General features: G+C 37.2%; 1 pseudogene; it reads left to right on the top strand.

The window, feature by feature from the left end:
- The first annotated feature begins 770 nt into the window (after positions 1 to 770).
- On the top strand, positions 771 to 1,089 carry LOC102767961 (annotated as a pseudogene).
- Positions 1,090 to 7,085: the final 5,996 nt, after the last annotated feature.

Below are 7,085 nucleotides of genomic sequence, written 5' to 3'. Positions count from 1 at the left end.
GAGAAAATACAGAATAAAACCATAATATTCCTGTATATATTAATAAAAATGGCAAAATTGGCTGGCGTGGCTCAGGTTGAGCATCGACCTATGAACTAGGAGGTCAAGGTTAGAGTCCCAGTCATGGCACATGCCCAGGTGGTGGGCTCATTCCCCATTAGGGTGTGTGCAGGAGGCAGTCATTCAATGATTCTCTCTCATCATTGGTGTTGCTAGTTTCTGTCCCCCCTTCCTCCCTGAAATCAATACAAATATATTAAAAATAAAAAGAATGGCAAAATTGAAAATGACCTAAATAAATTGTTGATGGGAATGTGGAGCAGTCAAAACCTAACTCTCATACACTGCTGATGGTAGTGCAAATTGATTTACCGATATAGAAAAATTGGCTGGCAATATCTTTGTAAAGTGAACCTAGGTTGATCCTATGATCTAACAATTCAACTCCTTGGTATATATGCAACAGAAATACATACATCTGTTCACCAGATGATATATACAAGAATGTTTATAGCAGCACTATTCATAATCTCTCAATACTGGAATCTACTCAAATATCCAACAATATAGTGAATAAAGTAATTGTGGTATATTCCAAATAAAATTTTGTGCAGCAGTTATAATAAAGAAACTAAAAATGTACATAATAAAATAGCTAAAACTAATACATATAGAGCAAAAGAGGTCAGAAATAAAGTATATACTATATGACTTAATTTATATGAAATGCAAAAACAAGAAAAAGAGAATATATGTTGTTTGGGATCTTGATGGGCAACAAGATGGTATTGGCTTGCAGGGGCATGAGGTAAAGTTGGCCCCATGCTCCATTAATAATGCTCCCTGACAGAGGAGATAATCCTAAACCCAATGTGTCGGAAGTTTTGAGCTCAGCAGGACCACCTCACCCTTCTTCAACTTCACAGCAGTCTAAGGGAAGTAAATCACCAGACTGGCTGATGCGTCAGGGTCCTCCTGACACTGCAGAAATGATAAATACATTACCTCAGAAATACAGAAGGAAACTTGTGTCTCAAGAATACATTGAATTTATCCAACCTGGAGGTCCAGAATAAGCACTGACAATGTGGCTGCTGTTTGTTATCAGACAAAAGAGTAATCTTTATAATAAAGGACTTTCAAAATTAGAAGTGAGTAATTGTATATTAAACTTTAATTAATATTCTGTAAAAAAAAACTACTAAATTTAGATGGACACTTGTATCTTCTCATTCATGTCTATTAGTCAGCTTCTCCACAACCTTACCTAATTGTTCATATACTTTATACTTATTAAAGTACACATTTAAAGATAGAATCTATGGTGTTAAAAGTTAGGTTCGTGTTTATTTTTTATGGTAGTGACTGAGGAAGAGCTTTGGGGAATTCTGTTGTGCTGGTGATATAATATTTCTTGATCTGCATGCTCTACTATGGTTTGCAGGGTGGGACAAAAGTAACTTTACAGTTATTTATATGGAAAATAATATAATAGTTAAGAAAGAATAATACAAGAATAAACTCTGTGTTTTACATACAACTATAAGCCTACTTTTGCCCCACTCTGTATTCACCTAGCAAAATATTAATGAACTTTATACTTAGTTTTATTTTTCTATATATATATATGTGTTATATTGCAATAAAAATTTCAAAAAATTTTCTTTAATGTCATTGTTTTGATGGCATTAGTTTCACCCACATAAATTACTAACAAGTAGATGTGGTCAAAGCAAGGATGCGTTTTTAGTGATCTTTAGCACTCTTTCTAATTTTGACATTTAAGTAACTTTCTTTCATCTTGCCATATTTTAGTCATTATTCAAATGTATAGAAATAATTTATCTTCAAATATTAAATAAACATGAAGACATGCTCATAAGCAAGATTATAAATCCAAGTGATGCACACATACATCTTCATTCATCATTCCTTTCCTCTCTGTGAGCCTCACGTTGTGTGCTTTTTATTCTGTAAAGGTCATGATAGCTCATAAACACTCTCCCTGATGAGAAATTAAATTCATTTTCCAAAAGCAAGGAACTGTCCTTTACATAGTTTGAAAAACCTGAAATAGCCACTCGCATTGAGGCAGACAGTAGAATGGTGGCTGTCAGGGGTTGTGAGGAGAGGGAAATAGAAAGACACAAGGTTTGTCAAAAGGTACAAAGTTTCAGGCATGCAAGATAAATATTTCCTAGAGATCTTCTCTATAGCATAGAGACTCTATAGTTAACAATACCTTATTGTATATTTAAAAATTTGCCAAGCAGGTAAATCTTATATGAAGTGTTCTTATCACATACTAGTACATACATACATAAACAGGGCAGGAAGAAACTTTTGGAAGTGATATATATGCTTAAGGTAGGGATTTTGGTGGCAGTTTCAGAGGTTTATATCCATCTCCAAACTCAACAAGCTGTATACATTAAATACACAATTTTTTGTATGTCAATCATATCTCAATGAAGTGATTTTAAGAGAATTCACAACGAAAATACTGATAAATTTAGCTAGATATTTTCAGAACATAAAATTTTTTAAAGATAAATAAATAACACTTAAAAGAAAATAATAAGAAATTTCATTAAAAATAAAGAAAATGCCAATTAAAGAAAATCATGTACATAATACATGAGTGAAACATCTTCTTATTTATGCATTTATTGGTTGATTCTTGTATGTGTCCTGACCAAAGATAAAACCTGCAAACTTTGCAAGTCAGGACGCTCTAATCAACTTAGTTATCCAGATAGGATTACTTACATTCTTTGATGGTATTTAATGCTGGCAACATTTTTTTAATTTTTTTGGAACTCCTAGTAACTAGACAATCACTTGATGATATACATCAGAATATAAGTATATTCACATTCTTTGGGTTAGCATTCCTTCTAAAAATCTAGCTTACAATGTAGACTTTCTTTTTTCTTTTATTTAAATATATTTTTATTGACTTCCGAGAGGAAGGGAGAGGGAGAGAGAGATAGAACCATCAACAATTGTTCAGCTGCCTCCTGCACATGCCCTACTGGGCATGGAGCCTGCAATCAAGGCATGTGCCCTGACTACGAATTGAAACATGACTTCTTGGTTCATAGGTTGACACTCAACCACTGAGCCACACCAGCTGGACCTTTATTCTTATTTTTAAATTTATTGTTGACACTATTAGAGATAGGCCCCATTCCCAACCCCCCTTACTTACTTCCACCCAGCCCCCACCACCCTCCCTCTGTCTGGCTATCACCACACTGTTGTTTGAGTACATTCGCTATGCATATATATGGTCTTTTGTTTTAACTTATCTTTATTGTTGAAAGTCTTACAGATGTTCTTTTTCCCCCCATTGACCCCCTCCTCCCTACTCCTGCCCCCTCCCCAGGGGCCACATTATTATCTGTGTCCATAGGTTATGCATATATGCATATACTATCTAATAAAAAAGTAATATGTAAATTAACCATCATTCAGCAACAAAGATAGTGGTGTCCATAGTGGCTGGGGCAGCACACTGGCAGCTTTGCCCTGGCAATGCTAGCCCAGCATTCAGCCCGGCTGTGTGGAGGGAGGGTAGGGGAGGTGCCTCGGGCCGGAGTTCATGCCCCAGACTTGCCAAAGAAGGGGAGGGGCCTGGGGCCAGAGTCCCTGGTGAGGAATGCTGGGCTCGCTGCAACATGTTCAGCTTTAGAAGTTATTTACTAACCATCAGTAAGTAAATAACTTCTAAAGCTGAACATGTGTGCTTGGCCAGGTGAAAAGGGGGGAGGGGAGGGGCCTGGGGCCAGAGTCTGCACCCTGGCTGCATGGAGGGAGGGAAGGGAAGGGGCCTCAGGCCGGAGTCTGAGGGGAGGGATGCTGGGATCCTGGCAATATCGTGCCCAGGCAGAGGGAGGGGAGAGGAGGGGCCTCGGGCCAGAGTCCGAGGTGAGGGATCCTGGCATCGTTGCAGGCCGGGCTGAGGGACCATCCCTTCTCCCCATCCCTTCCCTCTGAGAACAGAGTCTATTGCATGCTGCCTTGTCTCTGGATCTGTTTGTCTGTTTATTTTGGTCATTAGATTCCACATATAAGTGAGATCACATGATATTTGTCTTTCTCTGACTGGCTTATTTAACTTAGCATAATAATCTCCAGGTCCTTTCATGTTGCTTCAAAGAGATCCTTCTCTTTAACAGGTGCATAGTACTCCATTGTATAAATGTATCACAGCTTTTCTATCCACTGTCTATTGATGGGCACTTGGGCTGTTTCTAGATCCTTGCCCTTTGCAAATAATACTGCTATGAACATAGGGGGCATATATCATGCATTCTTTCTGATCAATGTTTCAAGCTTATTAGGATATATTTCTAGAAGTGGAATCACTGGATCAAATGGCAGTTCCATTTTTAATTTTTCAAGGAAACTCCACAATGTTTTGCATAGTGGCTGCACCAAGAACAGGCATATATATTCTTTGGTCATTCTTTTCACCTTCCTTCATCCAGTCCTCCTCATTCTCCTCCCCTCTAACCTCTATCAGACTAATCATTACAAACATTAGAATGTTTATGACAATAAACAGGGATGGGAAATTAACACAAAGTAAATGTGCAATAAGCAAGGAATAAAAACAAGGTCCATTATAACAGAATATTATAGAAATACTGAAAATTTATGATTCTAAAATTATTAAATAACATTAAATAAAAATGAAAAAGGTAAAATGTAATGTATAACAGCACAATTCAAAATATGTACTTATACACATTTTCATGTTATAAAGTTAGGTGTTGTAGATGTTATAGAGTTAGATGTCTTAGAAAGGAGTAATACATTGATATTGGCTATTTTCAGTGTTTGAATGCCTATTGTTTTTATATTTTTACTATTATTTTATTTTTCAATTATAGTTTTCGTTCAACCCTATTTTGTATTAGTTTCAGGCAAGTATACAGCATAGCAAATAGACATTCATATAGGCTTCAAAGTGTTCCCTCTGGTAATTCAAGTGCCCCCTCAGCACAATACATAGTTATTACAATATTGTTGACTATGTTCCCCATGCTTTACCTTACATCCCCATGCCTATTTTGTAACTACCCATTAGTACTTCTTAATTCCTTCACCTTTTTTTACCCTGCTCCCAACAGTCCTTTCTGGCATCCATCTGTCTGTTCTCTGTATTTATAAGTCAGTTTCTATTTTATTTGTTCTTCTACATATAAGTGATATAATATGGTATTTTTTCTCTAATTTGCTAGAGTGAACATGTGTCATTTTTATGAACTTAGGAAAAACTGATAAACTGCTTCATTTTCCCCAGCATAAAAGAGAAAAACCTATGTAAAGAAATATAGGTTAAAATACAATTTATTTAGAAATTTTCAACATGAACTGAGAATGGTTTTGGTATTCTTTATATTATAATTTAAGTCACTTGTATTTCTAGGATTAAAGCACCCACACTCAATAGGTAGCCGAATGTTGTTATTTTGCAAAACCTGCATTTCTAATTTTTAAAAATCATATTTTATTTTAAAATCTAAGACATTGTTAAGCATACAAAAGCAGTGCCATGAAAAATGTATATAGTATGAGGTTTATAATAAATTTTAAGTAATTATGTACATACTAGAGGCCTGGTGCATAAAAATTCATGCATCCCTCAGCCTGGCCTTGTACAGTTAGATAGCAATATTTGTCACTAAATTCATTGATCTATTATACAGCCCCTTTCCTAAAAACCATTAAAAATATCTTATACTAACTCATTACATATAGTGATTTTTAATGTTTAGTGTGCATTGGCAGCATCTGGAGGGTTGGCCATTAGTACTTCTTAATCCCTTCACCTTTTTTTACCCTGCTACCCAACAATCCTCCCCGCTTAGGCCTGGGGGATCAGGCTTAAGCTGGCAGTCACATATCCCTCTGGCAGCCCAGGAGCCCTTGGGGGATGTCCAACTGATGGCTTAGGCCCACTTCCCCCAGGGAGCAGGCCTAGCCGGCAGGTGGAAATCCCCCGAGGGGTCCTGGACTGTGAAAGGGAGTAGGCCTAAGCCATCAGTCAGACATCCTTAGCGTTGCCAAGGAGGTAGAAGAGGCTCCTGCCACCGCTGCTGCACTCATAGCCATCAGACTGGCTTGTGGCTGAGCAGAGATCACCCTGTGGGAGCGCACTGACCACCAGCGGGCAGCTCCTGTGTTGAGCGTCTGCTCCCTGGTGGTCAGTGGTAGTCAGTATGCATCATAGCAATCAGTTGTACCAAAAATATCTTATACTAACTCATTACATATAGTGGTTTTCAATGTTTAGTGTGCATTGGCATATATAGGATATAATCGATTACAATATAATTGAATTGAACATAAAAGATGTGAAAATAGGCTGTAATACATGAAATAAAACAACATTTTGACCCTCCCATAACCTCATTCAAAAAATAAAGAGCAGGTCATAACCAGTAAAGATGTAGAAAGCTTGCCCCCACCAAAGCTTGGCTTTCAGAGAATTAAGTTGAATTTTATAAGATCTCCCTTCAAAATTCCCAAACAGTTTTCTTTCTAGTGCTGTCCTTGGACCAGCTATATCAGCATCACTTGGAAATTGTTAGTTCTGCAAATTCTTAGACCCAGCCCCAGACATCTGATCAGAAAATCAAGATGGGGGTCCAGCAATCTGTGCTTTAACTAGCCCAGAGTATAACTCTCTATTGTTTGTGTTATTAAAATAATACATGTAATAAAACAACATTTTGACCCTCCCATAACCTCATTCAAAAATAAAGAGCAGGTCATAACCAGTAAAGATGTAGAAAGCTTGCCCCCACCAAAACTTGGCTTTCAGAGAATTAAGTTGAATTTTATAAGATCTCCCTTCAAAATTCCCAGTTTTCTTTCTAGTGCTGCCCTTGGACCAGCCTCATCAGCATCATTTGAAAATTGTTAGTTCTGCAAATTCTTAGACCCAACCTCAGACATCTGATCAGAAAATCAAGATGGGAGTCCAGCAATCTGTGCTTTACCTAGCCTTTCAGGTGCTGCCAATGCACACTAAACACTGAAAATCACTATATGTAATGAGTTAGTATAAAATA

Source organism: Myotis davidii, unplaced genomic scaffold (assembly GCF_000327345.1).
Source record: "Myotis davidii unplaced genomic scaffold, ASM32734v1 scaffold379, whole genome shotgun sequence".
NCBI classification, from domain to species: domain Eukaryota; kingdom Metazoa; phylum Chordata; class Mammalia; order Chiroptera; family Vespertilionidae; genus Myotis; species Myotis davidii.
The sequence above is the reverse complement of the archived record's forward strand: the minus strand, read 5'-3'. Positions and strand labels throughout refer to the sequence as shown.